The sequence below is a fragment of the Saimiri boliviensis genome, chromosome 16, assembly GCF_048565385.1.
Source record: "Saimiri boliviensis isolate mSaiBol1 chromosome 16, mSaiBol1.pri, whole genome shotgun sequence".
NCBI lineage: Eukaryota > Metazoa > Chordata > Mammalia > Primates > Cebidae > Saimiri > Saimiri boliviensis.
Window position 1 is genome coordinate 37,100,047 of NC_133464.1, and position 21,599 is coordinate 37,121,645.

Sequence of the window (21,599 nt, forward strand, 5' to 3'; positions counted from 1 at the left end):
TTTGCTTCACATTCAAAGCATTTTATAAAAGGGAAAATAATCGAGCTAGAAAGTAAACTGTAGTATTTTCCCTGATGCTTTGCATACAAACACTCAATGGAGGTAGATGACTGGCTGAAGAAAAGTGAACACTTTTCTTGTTTTTAATTACATTATACCTTTGATGCTGTGGATATCTTCACATCTACTTATTTAGCATGTACAGTTTCAACATTCTCAAGTGATACAATGACTGTGATATATAGACTTGTTACATTTTGCTGAAAATTGTATTTAAAATTGTTTCCTTTAATAGAAATAAAGCATCATTATTTTAGCAAATGTAGCAAAAGGAAGAAAAAGTTTTGCAGTTTTATCATTGAGAAATATGTGTTCACCAGTGTTTTATGTGTTGTCAGAAGACAAAATTACAACAAATTTAGTTTTAAATCTGATTGGCTTCTATTTGTGATTCATGAATTAGAGCAATCTCTGTTTCCAAAGTCGAATTAGAGCTCTGACCAGGCAATGGCAGAACCGTGGGTTCTGTAAGGTGGAAGCAAGGAAACAGAGCAATAGAATAAAAGCTAATTGGTTAATGTTAGGTCACTTCAGCTGCTTTTTAATTTTTAATTTTTTATTTTTTTTTTATAAGAGTTAAAGTAGAGGGGACTTTCTTATTACACTAGCTCAGGTAGACTGGAATCTCCTGTTGCAGTTTGATTATGTGGTAGTTAGCATGGGTTTTCCATTTTGGTGTGGTCTGATCTGTAGGGGCCTAGTGTAGGAGCTCTGTCCCAAACAATGGCTTCCCATAGTTTTGTTTAACCGTGTGTATTTATATAAAATAATATAAAAATTAAAATTTACTAAACAGATGCCTTTTTCTTCTTTTTTTTTTTTAATTTTTTTAAATCTCCAGGTCAGGAGTAATATCTGTCTTCAACATCTTTGAGAATCCAGGACCCAGTGTCTAGAACGTTCTAATAAGCACAATGTCTATCAGGCGTCCCCACACTACGGCCCGCGGGCCACATGCGGCCCCCTGAGGCCATTTATCCGGCCCCGCACCGCACTTCAGGAAGGGGCACCTCTTTCATTGGTGGTCAGTGAGAGGAGCACAGTATGTAACAGCCCTCCAAAGGTCTGAGGGACAGCGAACTGACCCCCTGTGTAAAAAGTTTGAGGATGACTGGTCTAGAACATAACACACTTCCTGAATAAGTATGTTAAGATCTTTCTGTATCATTGCATATTCCACCACATCTTGTTGATGACTTCATCGTTTTCCATCCCATGGATGTATATTGGTTTATTTGGCTAAATTTCTGTTTTTTGCTCAGGAAGGAGATTACTGATTTTTCACTGTTTTAAATGGGAGTAAACATTCCTGTAGTGAAATATTTTCTTAGAATTCTACTATGACATTTTTGGAATAGTTGGTGTGAAGAGTAAGAAAAATATATCATTTTTGATACCTGTTATCAAAAAAGTCACCAAATGTATTTATATTCTACTTTGATACCTATACATATATAAAAATGATTATTTTCTCTTGCAGGTCTTTGATTCTAAGTATGGGGAAAAAATCTACCTAGTGAATAAGGCTAATTACCAACATTTACTCCTTAATGTGGTTTTATTTTTCTCAAGTGTACATTTTGTGAAATGAATCATATCCTCAAATGTGTAAATTGTAAAAGCTATTGAAATGATCCTCTTTTGAATGTCAATTGTCAGTGGATACCACTAGTGCCATTAGATACTAGAGTCATTTAAAGACCACTCTTCAGTCAGTGAAAGCCCAATTCCTTTGTCAGTTAGGCTGAATAACATTTCAATAGACAAAGTCATTTCATTGGATTGTGAAGATCAGTAAGTCATCCCAAATCTCATTTTAGAAAGTAAATACAGCTGGAGCAATAATATATGTCCTAGACGTGTCAGGTTAGAAAGGATTTAACACCACACAATAAACTATAAATAAACAGCATTTTGAAGAACTACTGCACATTCGTTAATGTCAAAGAAGAAATTAGGAAGTAAAATAGACATCAACCAACCTTTGTGGTGATAGTAGCACTTCAGAATTCTTTGTTAGCAGATAAAGAGAAAATTCATGATCAAAAAATGGAAATGAAGAGATTTTTCCAATTATTCTTTGACACTAAGAAAGAATGTAATTTACTCTCTCTTGAATGTCACTCTTTACATGTGTGAAATAAGATTGTCCCTTGTATGGTCCAAGTGTTTCAAAAAGTCCATGAACTCTTTGAAAGTCATTCACTTGAGCTTTCAAGTTACATATAAAACAGTACTAAACATTTAATTTTGAAAGCATGAAAAAGATAAAGCCAGAAAAAATTAATAAAAAGCCTTATAGTAGTGAATGTAAACAGTGAAAGAAAAAAAACTTATGGAAATAAGAAGGCCAACTATGATATGGGCTCAGAAACAGTAAAAAGATAGTCTGAGTATAAACACCATGATGGTCACAAACTCCTGAGAGTGATGTTCAATTATAATACTTTACCTAAGGGGGAAATAGACATGACTTTTCAAAATTCTAGATAAAGTGACTTACCATAAAATTACTGATACATAGAAAAGAACATAAAACAATTCCCTTTGTGATGTGTCTCCCAAAGAACAGAGGAAAAGACTAGCTAATGGTGATAAAAGTCTACCAACCTTTTTGCTACTGCATTGGCTGTCTACGTGCTAATTTTTTGTTTGTGTGTTTTAACGCAGTTGTTATGAAATAGACCCATAATTCTATGGGTCTATTTCTATGGAGTAGAATAATTCTATGGAGTAGAATCTTCATGTGTGGTGATAATTAGAATTTAAGAACAGAACGTGGATTATCTTGCGCGTTTTCATAAGGAGCTAGAATATTGCTTTTTTCTAGAAAGTTACCTAGATTTCTTTTGTTCTGCTCACCTCTCCCTTATTCTGATTTTATTTACTTTGGAGAATTGGTATATTTATACTTTTTTTTTTTCTATCATGTCTGTGAGAAAATTCTACAAATTGTGATTTCCAGGGAGAAGTTTGAAAAGGGATTCCATTTCTTACAAACTTAAAGACAGCTCAAAGGTCTAATGATTCAGGTTTTATTTATGTATGCATTCATTCAACAGATGTTTACTGAGAGCCATGTACTATATTGTGCACAAATGATGCATGCTTTATATTCCTGGAGTTCCCATTTTGGTTGGAAAGTGAAAAATGAATAAATGAATGCACGTAAGACTAAACAAACATAAATATTTATGAATAGTGCTGTGTTATGAAGAAGAAGAATGATATCCTGAGATTAAAAAGAGAAGACAATTTTACTATTTATAGGGTGATAGATGACAGTCTATACTTTTTATAGGGTGGTAGAGAAGTCTTTTCCCAGGAAGTGGAATTGAAGATGAGATCCAAAAGATGAACAGGAACTAGTCATCCGAAGAATGCCATATGTAGGAGGAAAAGGATTTTGTACAAAAAGCCATGAGTCAAGCAACAGCCTGTTGTGTTGGCAAACCTCAGAGAAAACCAGCGTGAATGAAATGGTGAGTGGGTGAAAGAAAGGGCCTGAGGGAAGCTGGTGAGATAGTCAAGACCAGGACATGCAGGATCTGTGAACCGTGAGAAAGAAGTTTGAGTTCTACCTTATGTTTGATCCCTTAAAAGATTTAATCAGAAGTGAAACATGAGCTTGACAAAATTTGATTTATGTTTTAAGAAGGTGACTCTGGCTACTAAATATGGAAGACAGTCAAAGAACTGAAGAGTAGAAGCATACACATTGTCAAGAGTTGTAGAAATTTTGCCTAGAATATGATGGTGTTAAGAGAGAAGGAAAGAAATTGATTATTTGAGATATAAACTGATTACTGGATCAAAGGTGTGGGTAGTGCCTTGTATATATAGGAGGAGTGAGAGAAGATGCAGCATTTCTAAGATCCTGGCGTATGCACCAGGATCAATGGTGGCACTATCTTACTGACATGTAGATGACTGTAAGGGCAGATTGCAATGTATGGATTAGATAATAGAGCAAGGTTTTTTTAAACTTCTCTGGAGATGAGTCACTTGGGGTACTTGTTAAAAGTACCTGGGCCCTACCTATCACAGGCATGCTGAGTCCAGGTCTCTCACTGAGTGGTCTAGGAAGCCTTAGTTTTAAGAAGCATTAGAAGACTTTTTATCATCAGGGAAGCTGAGAAAACATTGTATTAGAGAATGAAACTTCCGTGGACAAGGGTTCCTGTATGACATAGCGCAGAACCAGAAGATGGGGAGAGAGAAGGCTTGATTTCAAGGGAGAGATTACAGGCCATTGGATTTCCATTGATTAAGAAAGAGACCCTATTCAAAGTGCCTAGCATGATATCTGGCACAGCATACATGTTGATTAGTGCCAGTGTAGAACAATCAAAATACTGTGTGCTATATTCAGATGTGCAAAGAAAACACCATGTTTATTTTTCATAACTAGTCTAATGCTCCTTATGGAGGAAGGAATAGAGTAAGGGAGAAAAAGTATTTGGTCAAATCCAATACATCAAATCTGATTTATTTATTTAAATAATCTTGTTAAATATTTCTTTCTGTCATTCTTTTAAAATAAAAGGTCATTTTAAAAGGATTTTCTTCTCTCTTTGCATTTTTCCATGGGAGCATCCTACTGGGAAAGAATGGCCAATAAGACTTCAGGTAGTAGGGAAAGGAGCTATTATTTTGTAATGCCCTCCGACTTCTCTGGCCTTTGCTGAGATGATCGTTTCCTGGTGCTCACATCTGTGACTGCCGGACTCCTTTGTTGCTCTTTAGGTATCAAAGCTGAGGCTTCACCACCATTAACTAAGCCCATGTCAGCTCTGAGGTTTGGCTTTGATGCCTCCCATCAGCCTGGGGTTACAGGGTCTTCTTGCCAGGAGGACATCTGGAAAGCTAGTCCTATAAACTCATTTCCACCTTATTCAAGAGATATGGAGGATGTTTTGCATCTCTTTCAGGATACTTAAGCACCAAGGAAGGCTCTAAGATCCTCTCTTGCCCACCCTTGCCACTTCACCTGTGGTCCTCTGCTACAGCCACCATGGGCTGATGTCAATCCATAATGCAGTCTCCCTTCAGAGCCTCGTAAAGTAGAGCCAAAGCTCCTCCTATTTCTGTTTGATCCCTTCGCCTATCCCGTATGCTCTGTTCTTTTCCTTGGTCCTTAGCCCAGAGAGAGAAATTCAAAACACATTTCCTCCTTTTGACTTTTCTCCTCCCCTCTATGCTCCTCTGGGGGCCAGAAGTATGAACTTCCTTCTTCAGATGACTTTCTTCCAAGAGCTTCTCCCCCATTATGTCTTCTTTTCTCCAGATGTGGCATCTACTTTTCTCATTTTTCCTTCTCCAGGATCACAGTGAGGAATGACCAGCAAGGAATGGGATCTATGGCAAATTAACAAAAAAAGCACATTGTTTTACAATTTGTAATACAGTATTTGAAAACATTGTGAATTCTCTTCATTGCTTTTGGTTATCCCTGATTTAAATTCCAATGATGTTAGTATGGAATCTCTCAAAATGTATACTTTCCTGGATCACATGAAAGTAGAGTACTGGGGGTGGCTTCACATTCTATACCTAGAGTTGGTTGGACAGGAACTTGAGAAATACAGTAGATGTACCAGCTGTAAGGAATGGAAAAGCAAGATGACTCTGGTGAAGAAGTGAGAGGGAAGAAATGGGAGCCAGATCAGGAAGAAGTCATATGAGAGCCTTGGGAAGCAGAGAACAGGCTCAATGCATGTTTAGATACTTAGAGCATTGGGTCTGGAAGAGACTCTAGCAAGATGAATGTCCTCTTTTGCTGATGTGTAAATCAATGCTCAGTAGTGCAAAGTGATCTTTATGGGTTTCAGAGCTAGTGAGAGACAGGCTTGAGACTTAGCCACGTCCCGAGAGGGTCTGCTTCCTAATCCTGAGCTGATTCGCAGTATATCATCTTTAATCACAGCTTCGTTCCCAGGCTTGCCTTCGAATAGAAATTCCATTTATTGTGTTAAATTAAATCATTGTATGAGTAACATTAGGTGCTGTAGGTAACATTAGCTGCTATAACAAAAAAATTCCAAAATAGCTAATACAGGTGTTAGACAGGTTCCTTCTGTCTTGTTCCTCTGCCATCCTGAAGTGGAGAGGTCCCCAAACTTTCTCAGTTCACAGAATGCTTGTTGTCCCAGTAATTTTTTTACAATGCTCCTAACCAAAAGAAATAGCTAGCAGCTTGGTTTATTAGGTAGTTTGGCTCCCAAACTTAATAAATATGTATGTTCTAACTACCGAGTAGCTGCTTGAGAAAAAAAACCATACACATAAATCGAAAGAAAGATATTTCTGTTATCAGTACTGCAATTTCTCAATTATAAAATATATTCTACAATTGTATTATTTGGAATGTGTATGCCCATTGAATACTGCACAACTTCTCAAACCTTGAGATTCTCGAGTTTCTTTAAATGGAGTGAGAACCTAAATATAGAATGCAAGGCTGAGTGCAGAAGGTTTTCAGATTTTAAAGACTATTTTATGGTTGTGTTGGCACATCTAATTAAAGAACAACTTTAGTTAGAGACTCGCTTTTACTAATTTTCCTCAGAGCATTCAACTTAGTCATATTAACAATTATTTTCCTTATTCGTTCATATTATTTGTTTACATACCATTTAATTCAATAACATAATTACAATTATATGTAAAACTTGCATAATTAAGTTTGGGAACAAACACCACTAAGTGTAAACCCACTTGATGAGTAGAAGTCACCAGGTGTATAGTAGCCTACAAGGGGCAATCATTTAGCAGCTGCAGACATCACTGTGTTTGACAACACAAAAGTTTAATCCACTGAGCTAGGTAAGTAGAGGACTCTGGACTGCTAGACCTATGCAGATAAAAAATATCAAGGGTACCTAAGGCTTTATTCTTGTCTGACCAGTGCTGAACTGGTCAGAAAAGCAAAACATAATTGTGTTGCTTCCAGAGACCCAATACCTTCCAGGTCCTTTATTTTTAAGTAAGGAAATGGAGGCTCAGATAAATTGTCTTGGCTATAGCCAGTGTTGAAATCAGGTTTCTGAATTTTTTTTTTTTTTTTTTTTTTTTTTTTTAGATGGAGTCTCACTCTGTCTCCCAGGCTGGAGTGCAGTGGCGCCATCTGGGATCACTTCAACTTCTGCTGCCCAAGTGAGTGATTCTGTTGCCTCAGCCCCCTGAGTAGCTGAGTAGCTGGGACTACAGGCATGAACCATCACACCTGGCTAGTTTTTGTAATTTTAGTGGAGTTAGAGGTTCTGCCATTTTGGCCAGGCTGGTCTTGAACTCCTGACCTCAGGCGATCCTACAGCCTTGGCCTCCCAAAGTGCTGGGATTACAGGTGTGAGCCACCTCGCCCAACCTGACTTTTAGATTAGTACTCTTTCTGGTACAGTATACCACAGACCCAGACTGGAGAGATCAATTAGGAATTACAATTTATTCACAAATCTTAGTCTTTTGGTTACTTGAAAGTAGTATTAAAATCGTAATGTCTGATGCTCATCGGAATGTTTGGATAATGATGTGTTCTGGTACTTCTTTAGTATTCAGAACTGTGAACCAACCACCTTACCTGACACTCCAATCAAGCTAAAATTAACTAACTCTGAGGTAATGAGGGTATAGGTAAACTAGTCCACACATATAATTATGAAAACAGCTCTTGCCATTAAATAGCAAGCATTTTGGTTTGAGCCACATTAACATGGTTTAATTGATGCCTGTTCTATGCAAACCTTCTCAAGAGATTACAGAAGAAAATAATCAAACTGTCATTTTCATTTTTTTCAAAAAGAAATGATAGAAAACAGTTTCTTCCTTCGTCTTAGTGGAATCGACAGGAATGGAATTTCTAAAAAGATATTTTTTTTAGCCTACATATTAACTGCCTACATATTAACTATAAAAATTCTAATCTGGAACAACTCCTCCTTTATTTTAAAAACATCAAATCAGTAGTCCCCTTGGTTTAAAAATAAAAGCACTGTGATTTCTTTTTAGATCTTTATTATGTAAAATATGACATTTTGAATTAATTTTTTGCACACAACCTTACATAAAATTTTGTTGCACAAAATTAAATTCTACTTTTTTCTAATTTCCTGAGTTGTGTGCATATACATGCTTATGTTCAATTACATACACATGCACACACACGTATGTCTCTGTATATAATACATATGTGTATATATGTGTGTATGTTCAATTTAATATTTGTGGGAATAATATATTTGTATATATGTATATGTTCAATTATACATACAAATGCAGACAAATACACGTATGTATAATACATGCGTATATATGAGTGTGTGTAAGTTAACATATGCATATACACTTATGTATTACACACGCAAATATTAAAACCTAGACACAACAAACCTCTGTTTTAGGGAAGTGAATTTTATATAATCTGAGAATAAATTGTAGGCAGATTAATTATTCTGGATAAATCAACTATAGAAATGTTTTAGTTAATATATGCATAAGTAATATTCAGTAATTCACACTGATTAATTCAATGGACCAAACTTTCTGGACATTTAGATAGTTTTTAAATTTTGGCTATTACAAATAATGCTGCCGTGAATGCCCTTGAACATATTTTTTGGTACATGTATCTACACACTTCTCTTAGTTTTATACTTGGGGGTACAATTGGTGTCCTAGGCCTTACACATGTTCACTTTTAGTAGCTACTGCCTAATAGTTTTCCATAAATGTTATACCCATTTTCACTCTACCAGCAGTGAATTACTGCTGTGTACTCCCACCCTCTTGGTCCTCTTTATATTAGCTATTCTGGTATGTGTATATTATTTCATCATCATCTTCATTTGCATTTCCATGATGACTAATGAATGAATGATTTAAATATGCTTATGAAACATTTGAATATTCTCTTTTGTAAAGTCTTTGTTCCATTATTCTGTTTGCTTGGGTATCTTAGTCTTATCGATTTGTAGAAGTTCTTTATATGTTCTCCATGTGAGTTAATTGATTTGTAGAAGCTCTTTATATATTCTTCATATGAGTTATTTGTTAGATATGTTTATTGAAAATATTTTTTTCCACTCCCTGGCTAGGCCATTCTTTCTGTATCAACCTTGATGCTGTTAGATTATTCTGCGGTCAATCAACTCCGAGAGAAAGGAAAGAACACTGGCTTTCATAAGAGTGGCCTGGAGCTGAGTGCAGGAACCGTCACTGTGTGATTGTGGGCAAGTCTCCTAACCTTGAAGAATCTCTTCGCTCATCTTGTAACATTAATAATACCACTGAAAATACGTTGTGAAGATTAAATGAGGTATTTTATGTGACAGAGCCTGGCAGAGTGCCTGGCACATACTAGATCTTGATACTTTATAAATTTTATAGGATGGAAGGGAATAAAATAGTCTTTGCTAAATTTCATCTTGGGTGTCTGAAACTGGCTACAAACTTTTAAAGATTTTCAGTGGCAAGTTTGGTGTTGTTGCAGAGCCTCCCAGAGGCCTGCCTTATGTGCATTATGTCTTCATTATCCCTTCTTGTGAACTCAGTGGAGTAAAAAAGCCTGAAACCACCAGCCCCTTCTCCTGTTTCCTGAGATGGGGGATCAGAATATATTGCTTTTTTTCTATGAAAGTGAGACACATTAGATAATTACATTTTAAGGAGAGTAAAAGACTTTGGGAGTAAGAGGATTTTTAAAAAAATAACAAGGAATACATATTTCTTTTTTGTTTGTTTGTTTTTATTATTATTTTTTGTTTATTTACTTTGTTACGTCAGCTGTATACAACGCAAACAATTGTTTTCCCCCAAATTTAGATTCATTGTTCGTGACTTCCAGTATAATGAAGAGGAGATGAAAGCAGATAAAGAAGAAATGAGCAGGCTTTCTACTGATTAAAAAAAACAATTTGTGTTTTTAATATTTACTATTATCCAGTTAAGCAGAAGAAAAAGTGATATTGCTTTCCTTTGATTTAAAAGAAAGTAAAAATCTGCTTTGGTTTTAAGACATTTGATTTTAGTTTTTTTAAAATTGATTAGAATGAAATTCTTCTAAAGCTTAACTATTCTAAAGATAACTATCCTATCTATTTAAGATAGACCTAGGCTTCTTCTAGGTCTGTCTTAAATAGATAGAATAGCCGTCTTAAAACACATACTTAAAAATAAATTACTCCACCTAAATCCATATCAGATATTAATTTTAAATGCAGTATTCTGGTTAATGTCCTTGTACGTGAAGGGCAATTTTAGTTAAGTAACAAAGTTCTTTTCAGTAAGAATTTTCACTTTCTTGAGGCAGGTTTTTTTCATGCCTCAATCTCTTATTGAAACAGTTTGTATTGAAACTATCGGAGAATTGGTGTACTCTAGATGTAATGGGAAATGAGTGGAATTGTGAAAATGAAAGACGGTATTAACTTGCCATCTTCAAGTGTGGGGTTACTGTGAAGACTAAAAGCTTGTTTGGAAAGGGAAATAAAATGAGTAAAAATGTGTTTCTCTTAATAATATGAGATGAAATAGAGGGGAGAGATTGAAAATTAGTTCCAAGTACTTTTTAAGTCATATCATATCAACTCGGAGGAAATTAATTCTAACTAAGTAATGTCCAAATAACCAGCCCTAGCTCTTAGTTTTCCCATCTGTAAAAAAAGGGAGTTGGTCTGGATATCTGAAACCTCTTTACATTCCAATTATGTAGTATAAGTTCTTTTTAAACTTCAAATATTTTGTAGGATTAAACAGGTTTCAAATACCTCCTCTTTCCATACTTAAAAGACATAACATTATCAATTCTGCTAACAATTACTTGGGTAACATTATTAGGCTCATTAGGATATATCAACCAATTAATTTAAGCAAAAAGGATAGCAAACGAAGTGAAAATCTGTGGTCAAACTATTCTTTAAAAGGATTTTAGGTTTTCCCTAGGAATACATTATTTCTAAGAGAAACAATTTAAGTGTGTCCAGTTGTAAGTAAGTATCTTCCAAATCTTTTTCTCAATGAAAGCTTTCCTTGGGTTCTGATGGATACGTTACAGGCTACACCTGCACCTATATTTCTGCATTTTATGTATATGCACACACACACACACACACACATATACATATTTGGCTATTTTATATATATATATATATATATATATATATATATATATATATATGTATGTATGTATTTGGCTTATGAAACATTTGTATACATATGTATACAAATATGTATACATATGTATGCATATTTGGCTATTACAAATACTGCTGCTGTGAATGCACTTGAACGTATCTTTTGGTACACAAGCCTACACATTTCTCTTGGTTTTTATACTTAAGAGCAGAATTGCTAAGTCATAGGCCTTATACATATTCACTTTTAGTAGCAATTCTATGTGTATATAAATGTATAAAATGAATATATGTATATATGTATACATATATGTATAAAATGCAGAAGTATATGTACACATTTATGTTACATTATACATACAGGCATTTTATATATATGCATGTTCTGCTCAACTGTTAATGACATTCATTTCTGGTTATAAAACAAATGAAATTGTGACCTGCTTTGTGAGACATGACTAATCCAAGAGCAGCCAGATGGCAGTGCCAGTCAGTTCTCTTGAGTGATGTGACATCGTGCTCTCATCCAAACACCTGGGTACAGGCTTGTAAAACAATAGGGAAAAACAGCGCTTCTGGATTTGAGAGTTTTCTAATCAGATTAACAAATAGAAGCTTATTATTAATGTATGCCATTTAAAACTCTACCACTCAGCATTTCTATAGTAGCCACTAGCATTATTCATTTCTAGCAGAGGTAAGGCAGGGGATCCCCACTTAACTGGTGCCAAAACGGAAAAAGTAGAATAGAAAAAAATTCAAAGTATTCTTGTAATCATCAGAAGATTGTAAATCATCAGAAGAGCCACAGTAATTAATCTCCGTATTTTAAAAAGGTAGATTTACTCAGGTGAAGAGACAGAGAATTCTGCCCTTTGCTTTTCCGTACATGTCAGCTACAGCTGAATATGTGGAGGGACGATTGGAGTTGGTATTTCTCTCAAGCTGTAAGATGATTTTACAAATGACCCACTTCCATTCCACGTATAGGTCTTTGTTTCCCCCCTCCCTGAGGAATTCATTTAAAATAAATGGGAAAGTGCTCGAAGTAGAACACTTACTTTTACAGTCTGTTACTATATAATTAAACTAGTTCCAAGTGGCCTATTGACTTCCAAGGTTTAATGGGTTAGTGTGGTTCATGAAAACTCCAGGGGTTCGCCTATAAAACCTGATTGAGGACCACATCCTGGCTTTTAACAATGTTGTCCTTTGAGGAATTGTCCCCGAATCCTATATTTTTAGTGTTCTGCAGTGCAACAGGTACTTTCTGTTGACCCTCAACCAGGCCTACTGTTTACAGTCAGTTATTTCAGGTGATTTGTTAGTCAGCCCTGGAAATCCCAGAGCAGAATCCTGTCGCCAACCCTGTCTGCCCTAATGGTTTGTTGAGCATCACTCATGTGCAAGATTTCTTATGTTTATGATGGACAATATCCTGAATTCTCAAATTTGGATAATACCTACTGGTTTAAAACTGAAAATAAGAAAACTTTTTAGGCACTTTAACATTAAAATGGAAATTTCTGCACTTTAAATAAATTGGACAGAATCAAGGGGTTTAGATAGAGATCTTAAGTGTCCAGGACAGATTTTGTTAATTAGATAATCTGTTTTGAAAATTCTTTTCCTTTTAAATGTGCTTTAAGATCTGGGGTAAATGTGCAGATCATGCAGGTTTGTTACACAAGTATACACATGCCATGGTTGTGGTTTGCTGCATCCGTTGCCTATTATCTACATTAGGTATGTCTCCTAAAGGGGTTGCTTTGTAGGGCACAAGCCCAGGGAAGTTGCTCTAAGTGGATCTGGAGGTCTTGAGAGATGCAAAGAACATTGAGACTAATGCACTGGGTTCTTCCAGGTCTGCTGGGAGCAGAATCTTTGTCCTGGAAATGGAGAGAAAGAAGAAAAAACAGGTTTTGTAAGTTTCATTGTCAGGCATGAAAGCTATGGTTGGAAATTCAATGGAGATCTTATTAATCATCTCAGCAATCAATGTGTGGGCCATGATTTAGTAAGATACTGTAACATTTGTAATTTCTTTTGGTTACGTTTGTCACCTTCTATATGTCCTAAGAGGATCAGCTGTGAAACCACTGGAATGTGAAGGCCTGGATATGCTAGTTTTGAGGAGGAGGGATCAAAGGAGTTATTTTTTTTTTCAGAGCCGCTCTTGATGATAGAATGGGTGATGTGACAGCCACCAAAGGAATGTGACACAAAAAAGAAATGAGACCTGAGACGTGGCCTGTACCTTTCCCACTGAATGCCCATACACTGTGTCCCTATTTCTTAAGATTTTATTTAAAGGTATTTTTAGAATGTTGTGCTGAAGTTTCTAATCATACCAAAATCTTCAAAACTAACCCCATGGAATTTACGTTTTAAAAGCACCATTGTTGTCGTGATAATGGTGCCAAGTAATTTTCAAACTTGGGTTATTTTAGAAACAGATTAAAAGAAGGCAACTATGATATAATCTCAATAAACAAAAGAAGATATAAAGGCTACATCATGGGACCATCAATATATAGATTCTACTTATTACTGTGTTATTTATTCCTTACCTTTTTGAAGTAGTTCATATTTTTCCTTACGCAAGTTTTTGAACAAACCCAAAAGTTCAGAAAACAGTATAATGAATAGCGTATACCTATCACCCAGGTCATCAAGATTTTTCAAACTTGCTTCATCTATCTCTTGTTGGGACCGAAGTATTTTAAAGCACATCTAAGACCTTATCCTGACTTACTTTTTCATCTTAGTCATCATCTCCTTGCAAGTAATTGTAGCAGATAATTCTATCATCATTTGACAGGAAAAGAAGCTGAGTCCCAGACTTTGAACTTGCCTAAGGTCACCCAAGGAGTTAGTAGCAGAGTTATGGCTGCCTCTTTTTCAACTCCATTAGACATGTGATAGAATAATTTCACAGTTCCCAATGTCCCTTGTCCTCGAGAACTGTACCCTGAGTAAGAAGTAGTTTTAGCAGGTCTGTCCTTTTGCTTCTGACAACTCCAACACTCCCAACCTAGAAGTAATGGATGAACCATGATGGACACTCAAGCTCTGATGAGCCAGTTGGATTCCTTCCTTTTGGAATTCATTACTGGGGCTATAAAACAAGTCTGTCTTCCAGGGCGTGTTGTTATACATGCTACTTTGGAAATGATGGGTCAGAGAAGATCTCCCTGGTAGGAGATACCTGAATAAAATCCTGAAAGAATAAAAGGGGGAAACTGATATGGTTTGGATCTGTGCTCCCACCAAATCTCTTCTTGAATTGTAATCCCCAGTGCTGGAGGTGGCACCTGGTGGGAGGTGACTGAATCATGGGAGAAGATTTGCCTTCCACCATGGTTGTAAGTTTCCTGAGGCTTCCCGTAAGCTGAGCAGATGCCAGCATCATGTTTCCCATACAGCCACAGAACCATGAGCCAATTAAACCTCTTTTCTTTATACAGGTAAATTACTCAGTCTTAGGCATTTCTTTATAACAGTTTTAGAATGGACTATTACAGAGATCCATCCTGACATCTAGGAAAAAATGTGGCCCAGGCAGAGTGAACAGCAACAGCAAAGGCCTGAAGGTGGGAGCATGCTTGGATGTTCAAGGAAGAGGTGAGGGTGGGGGAAACAAAGACAAGCGTGGCAGGTGATGGTGGCAAAGAAATACCAAGGGCAAGATCATAGCGGGCCTTGAGGGCCAAGGTAAGGTCTTAGGAGGTCTAGCTGAATTTAATGAGAGGATTCTGCAAGGTTTTGATCAAATAGGTATTAAAATCCACCTTACAAATGGAAGGGATCCCAAGTAGCCATGTGGAGAACAGACAGTAGGGACCAGAGGGAAGAAAAGGAAAGAGTTGTTAGGACATTGCAACATCCCAGGTAAAAGATGATGGCGGCTAGGATGAGAATGATAGTTACGGAAGTGGTGAGATACAGTGGACTTCAGACACGTTTTGAAGAGAAATTCAACAGTCCCTGGAAACAGTCCTTCAAGAGACTTAACTTCCCCAGTGTTCTGTGTCAAAACAGAAAAGTTTCTAAAAATTACTTTTTGGTTTGTTTAACTAGTTTGAGCGGTTTTCTTTGTCTTACAGTAAAAATTCTTACCAAAGACCCTGTAGTCTTTGCCATTCCACAGTTCTCACTGAATGCTTACTATGTGCATAGTTGACAGTGGCAGGCTGTAGTCCCAAAAGATGGGTGAACAATGCTTTCCATCCCAGCTAATCTTCTTACAATGTGACCTTGCCATTCCCTACCAACAGCTGGAGTTTATGTCACCTCCCCTTAAGATGGGACTGCCTGGACCAATAGAGTCTGGTGGAAGTAACACCATCTGACTTTCTGAGACTACTTCATAAGAGGCAAGGTGGCATTCCTCTAGCTCTCTCAGGAGGCTTGCCTTTGGAATCTGGTCACCATACTGTGAGGTGGCTCAGGACACATGGAAAGCCACATATAGATATTCAGCCCCAGCAGAAGTCCTCGCTGACATGGATTTTCTGCATGACCTGTTAGTGAGAAAGCCCTTGAGATGAGTCCAGCCTCATCCAGTGTCTGACAGTAAACACATGGGACACCTTAGCAAGAACCGCCTAGCTACGTCCAGTCAGCCCCAGAACCATACAGATAAAACAGTTGCTTTAAGTCACTGTGTGTTGGGTGGTTTGTTACTTAGCATTGGGTAACTGATTTGGTTACCATATATACTGCATTATCTAGGACATCTGATTTAAACCATTATATTTTTCTAATAATAACAGTGAATAATTATAAAGTACTTATTATATGCAAGACATTATTTGATATGCTTTATATATAATAACTCTTTGAATCCTCACAATGGGCTTATGAATTAGGTACCATTATCATCCCATTTTACATATGGGAAACTTGAGGCATAAAGAGGCTCGAGGTCAAACAGTTTATAAATACTGTGTCAAGTTTTGAACCAGATGGTATGAGCTCCAAAGCTCATGTATTTAAACATGACCCTATTTATCAGGAGCTTTACCTCAATTCTGTGTCCCTGATAGCAAGTAGTTATGACAATACTTAGAGAACAGCAGAGATAATGTAATCCAGAATAGTTGGTCTAAGAAGTATTTGTGATTGCCATTCTTTGCCTAGAAAAAGAAAACAGCAAAACTAAACATCCAATAGATGAAACAAAGCAAAATAAAACACACTAGCCCTCCTAAAATTATTTTTTCTCAAAATAAAATAAAAATATATTTCCTGAGCCACCCAGATAACTTTAAGCATGCTAGTCAATGAATTTATGTGCAAATACTTAATAAAAGCCATATTTCTTATTGTGCTGCAGCTATTTTACTCTGTCATAGAAACATTTAGACATGGCTCAAGGCAATAGTTTAAGTAGATCAAATATGTGTTTTTGTTATTTCTACCATTCCTTTTTTTTTCTTTTCTCTCCTCAGGTGACTCTTAGCCTACTTGATGACTTCCCCTAAATTTAATCCAATAAATGCTTATTGAGCTCAGAACTTCTTTACAGGCAGATATGTGATTAACCAACACAACGCACTTCTCTTGGGATGTGAATAGTGGAGGAAGGCTGGGGGCTGGGGGTTTGTGCTTATAATGGGAGAAGCTTCTAGAAACTCCATTGAGAATGTGAGAGACAGGACTTACCTTTCTAAGCAGGAGCAGGAAGAAGGACATTGCAGGTGTATGGACCAGCATGGGCAAAGGTTTAGGTATCAGTGAGTGGTCCCAGGCTAGAGAGTATTTTTGAGAAAGGTGTAGCAAGGAGCAGTTGAGTGGAATCAAAAGATAGGGAGTAAACACATACGGAGCACCTACTCTTAGTGTATAAAGTCAGGTGCTTGACTATTTCACTTGATCTCGACCCAGCTCTGTGAGACATGGGAGAGCTGCCTATATCCAAAGAGCTCTAGAAAGTGCCAGAACTCAACGTCAATGGGTAAATGAACTCCAGAGAGATATTAGCTCCAGATTCTTTCGTTGTGTAATGGAAGGCTTAGACTTTGGTTAAATTTCTATATTAGGAGAAGTATTTTTAGAAGTGGAGAGTTGAAAACTGGCTCTATTAGGCAGCACATACCACTTTCAGAATTACAACCTACATAACACAGTCCTGCTATCTAATTTCCACAGAAATTCACCCCAGCACTCTCTGGGATTCGCTCTATGGTAAAAGGCAGGCTAGGATGCCTCCAAGTTCTGAATTGGCAAGAAGGGCAGAATGGCCTCACGGTCAGCAAAGTGTCACAGTGCTTCACCAGCGGGACTGTTTCCTCACTTGTCACATGGGATATATTTCTTATCCTCCTTTCCTCAAAGGATGTTAGTGACAATTAAAAATAATCAAATAAACATTTCTGTTACAATTAACTTTGCTTTCTGTCCTGGTCAATTCCATTTAATTTTGATATAATTTTAAATTTTCAATCACTTTTTTAGAGGGTTGTGGGTGGGGAGGGAGGGGCTGAATTTTGTTTTTCTTATTTTTACCAGGATGATAACAGTAGAAAGAAAATTAAGTTTGGAATAAAACAAGTTTGGGATCCTGGATTGACCATTTATTTGCAAACTGAGGGGCCTGGGGCAGAGGAGCCCTCAAACTTTGGAACCTAAGGTATCTACAATAAACTCATACTCTACCTCACTAGGCTATCATAAAGATTTACTACCTTAATAAAAAAATGTTTTGTAAATTATAAACTCTGATATTCGCTATGATATGTAGAGCTGTTTTTGTGTGATTGTATTATCCTAAACTGCCCAGATCTTGTTGGACTATTTATCAGGAGCTGTATCACCCATGCATATTTATAAGAGATTTTTGTCTCTAATCTGACTTAAATAAGTCAGGAACAAGATGTCCATAGGCCAGAACATAGGCTGGCCCCTAAATCACATCCTGCCCTTCCCTGAACAATCCAGTGTGTCTGTCACATGTCAGCCTAACAAAACACTGAGAAGCAGTCCATAATCCCAAATCCATTTATTTGTATGATGTCTCCATTTACTGAGTTCTTGGCATTTTGTGTAATACCTGTGTACTAACACTGGGAAATATGAGAGTAGTAGTTGAGGTTTTATTAAGATTTGAGTATTGAAATCTTATTAAGATATGAAAAAATGCACATTCTTCCTCTGCCGAAAGAGATCTGGTACCGAGGTAAAATATGGCTACCGTTTCTCACATTCATACGTTTTCCATGTGCTTAAAATAGCAGCATTGATAGCTTTGAAGATTGTATAGATAATGCAAACTGCGCTAGTTGCCACAAGCCTATCTTTAGCCAAGAGGAAAAAGAATCACCATTGAAGAATATAGATAAGAACAGAGACAAACTTTAGTCCTAGGAATCTTTACTTCAAATAATTCCCACTTTTTCTTTACTTTTGTTAGAGCTGAATTTGATCCTGGGAAGAGACTTTTTAGGGAGAGCACACTGTTTCCTTTTCCAAATCATCATGTCAGGCGGGTAAGTTGGTAGGCACACTTCATTCGTTTTCTTGCTTTACCTGTAACATGGATATAAAGAAATCCACAGAGTAAACCCTACTTGCGAAAAGTAGCATTTTCATTCTAATACACAGAAATGACTTGTCATCCAAAATTTAAAGTCATGTTACATCATAGAGACCAAAGCACAAGAAAATAGTTATTTTATCAACTAATTGCCTGCTGCTGAATTTGATTTAAGCCTGCTCTACTGCTCCCGTAACATTTCACAAATTGCTGTCTGCATTTCAGTAGGTTCCATGCAACGTGCTGGTAGAATCTATTTCGTTCCGTAGGACCTTCCTGTCTTAGAAGTGACATTGATAATTATCTCCCTTTCACATGGGCACCCACTAGCTGAATTGCTTAGGTGACTTCCTGCCCACTCAGATGATTAGAGTTTTGCAGCTCACATTGACTCAGGCAGCAGGATCCAATTCTCCACCTCCATCTGGCAGTTCCCTCTTCAGTCTGCTGCACCTTAAGGACAAAATGAGGGCAGCAACCTCATCCTTACCTACCTCTCTCGGTGGGTGAGAATTTCTCCTTGAATGGCTGTGAAGGCAGCAGGGCGTTGCTTCATTTTAGGTGAACATTAATATTAAACAATGCCTCTCCCTGGGAGTAGCCAGCTGCAAGTTGAATGCTAAGGTGCTTCATTAAGACTGAAACGCAACAAGAAATAAAAAAGAAATTAAATCTAGAAGAGGGCTGAAAGAAGAAAGCACCAGATTTTTAAAGACTTGCCAAATGCAGAAGCTTAGTGGGATGAAGAACATTTATTTGTCTGTAAACGATGGCAATTTTCCATGGCTTCATATCATGCAGTTTTTCAATATATTGAATTCAGGCTAGAAATATGTTTGTGATTTCATTCAGAACCTTAGCATTTTGTATTATAATGGAAATATGTTATTTGTGTTTTGATGGCTTCTGTTAGAGGATTTTAGTAGTTGTTGCCCTGATTTTTCACACTGTGTCCACATCTTTTGCAATGTGATTTTGCGGCTCCTCCCAAGAGATGACTTCCATTTTTCCATCTCCTGAATACAGATTGGCTTTTTAACATACTTTGGCCAAAGAATTTGGTGAAAGTGACCACACACCAGTCTAGCTTCGAGCACTTCCTTCTTTTGGAATGTTGCTACAGCTGTGTGAATAGTCTGCTGGAGGATTAAACACCACGTGGAGGGGCTTAGTTGCTTCAGCTAAGACCATTTTAGAAATGCCTATTGCTAGCTGAACACTGGCTACCGAAGACTGACCCACAGCTCACCACAGATACATAAGTGAACCCAGGTGACACATTGACTTAAGTGATAAGATAAGATTGTTCTTTTAAGATTCTGAGTTTCTGGTGGTTTGTTATGCAGTTATAGCTAACTGAGGCAACCACCAAGAATATAAGGCATATTATTTATTTTTGTTTTTATATAGTCATTTTAAATTATTTTAGAGCTTCAAATGAATAAAACAGCAGGATAAAATGAATTAGGATTCACTGGTCCACTTACAAACAAATTAAACAAGGAAGCTTGAGATGCAATCGGAGGTCAGGCTCTTCAATCTTATGAATCAAGATGATGCAGCTATATTTGTTTTTCCTTAAGGGATATGATGGTTCTTTGAAACTTTTCTTTAAGAATTAAAAAAATAATGGATGAACCTGGAAACCATCATTCTCAGCAAACTGACACAACAAGAGCAGAAAATCGAACACCGCATGTTCTCACTCATAGGCAGGTGTTGAACAATGAGAACACATGGACACAGGGAGGGAAGCACTACACACTGGGGTCTGTTGGGGGGAAATAGGGAGGGACAGTTGGGGGTGGGGAGTTGGGGAGAGATAGCATGGGGAGAAATGCCAGATATAGGTGAAGGGGAGGAAGGCAGCAAATCACACTGCCATGTGTGTACCTATGCAACAATCTTGCATGTTCTTCACATGTACCCCAAAACCTAAAATGCAATAAAAAAAATTAATTAATTAAAAATAATAATAATAATAATTATAGGATGTTGCAAAAATAGTGCCTAGGGGCTATAAACTTTTCACCCAGCTTCCTCCAATGGTGACATCTCATGTAACTATAGCACAATATCAAAACCAAGAAACTGACATTGATACAATGCTATTATCTAGACTATAGGTCTCATTTGACCAGTTTTAAAATTCACTAATGGCGTGTGTGTGCATGTGTGTGTGTTTGTAGTTCTATAAAATTTGATTCTATGTATACATCCATGGGACCACTAATCAATCAAGATACAGAGCTGTTTCATTGCCATGAAGGAAATCTTTCAAGTTACTCCCTCTCAGTTGTACCTTCTTCACCACCCCCATCTCTGCCTCTGGCATTGACTAAATCTGTTCTCATTCTTTTTAGTTTTGCATTTTTTAGAATATTATAGAAATGAAATAATACAGCACATGACCTTTTTGTATCGCTTTGAAATACTGTAAGCAGTGGAGGAATGTGGTTGATTTTCATATTAGTAAGAGCACCACAGCACTCAGATTGCACCAAGAAGGCTGTTTTGGAGAAATGGGAGACTTGAGGAAGGGGCACAGGTAAGCTATCACCATAATCCAGGTGGAAGATGATGATGGCTTGAGGTACAGTGGTGGTGGTGGTGTGGCCAGAACAAACTGTGAGTGATATTCGGGAGATAAAATTGACAGGGTTTATATCAGTTAATGGAGAATAAGAGAAAGGAATGAAAGAAGTTGAAAATTCATCAACTCATTCCATCGTTTGTTTAAATATATTTGAGTGCCTGCTATTGTACTGAGTGAGGACAATACAGCATGAACAAAGCTGCGACCTCATGGGAGCTTACATTTTCACTGAGGAGCAAATTGCTAAACACACTCATACATACACACACACACACAC

General features: G+C 37.0%; 1 long non-coding RNA gene across 1 annotated transcript in view; it reads left to right on the top strand.

Moving 5' to 3' along the window:
- Positions 1–1,590: 1,590 nt before the first annotated feature.
- LOC141581615 (uncharacterized) overlaps positions 1,591–21,599 on the top strand; it is a 174,071-nt gene continuing 154,062 nt past the window's right edge. The window contains exons 1-5 of the long non-coding RNA XR_012514346.1: positions 1,591–3,542; positions 7,142–7,215; positions 9,153–9,373; positions 17,703–17,823; positions 18,604–18,679. This is a non-coding gene — a long non-coding RNA (uncharacterized LOC141581615). The remainder of the gene's footprint in view (positions 3,543–7,141; positions 7,216–9,152; positions 9,374–17,702; positions 17,824–18,603; positions 18,680–21,599) is intronic.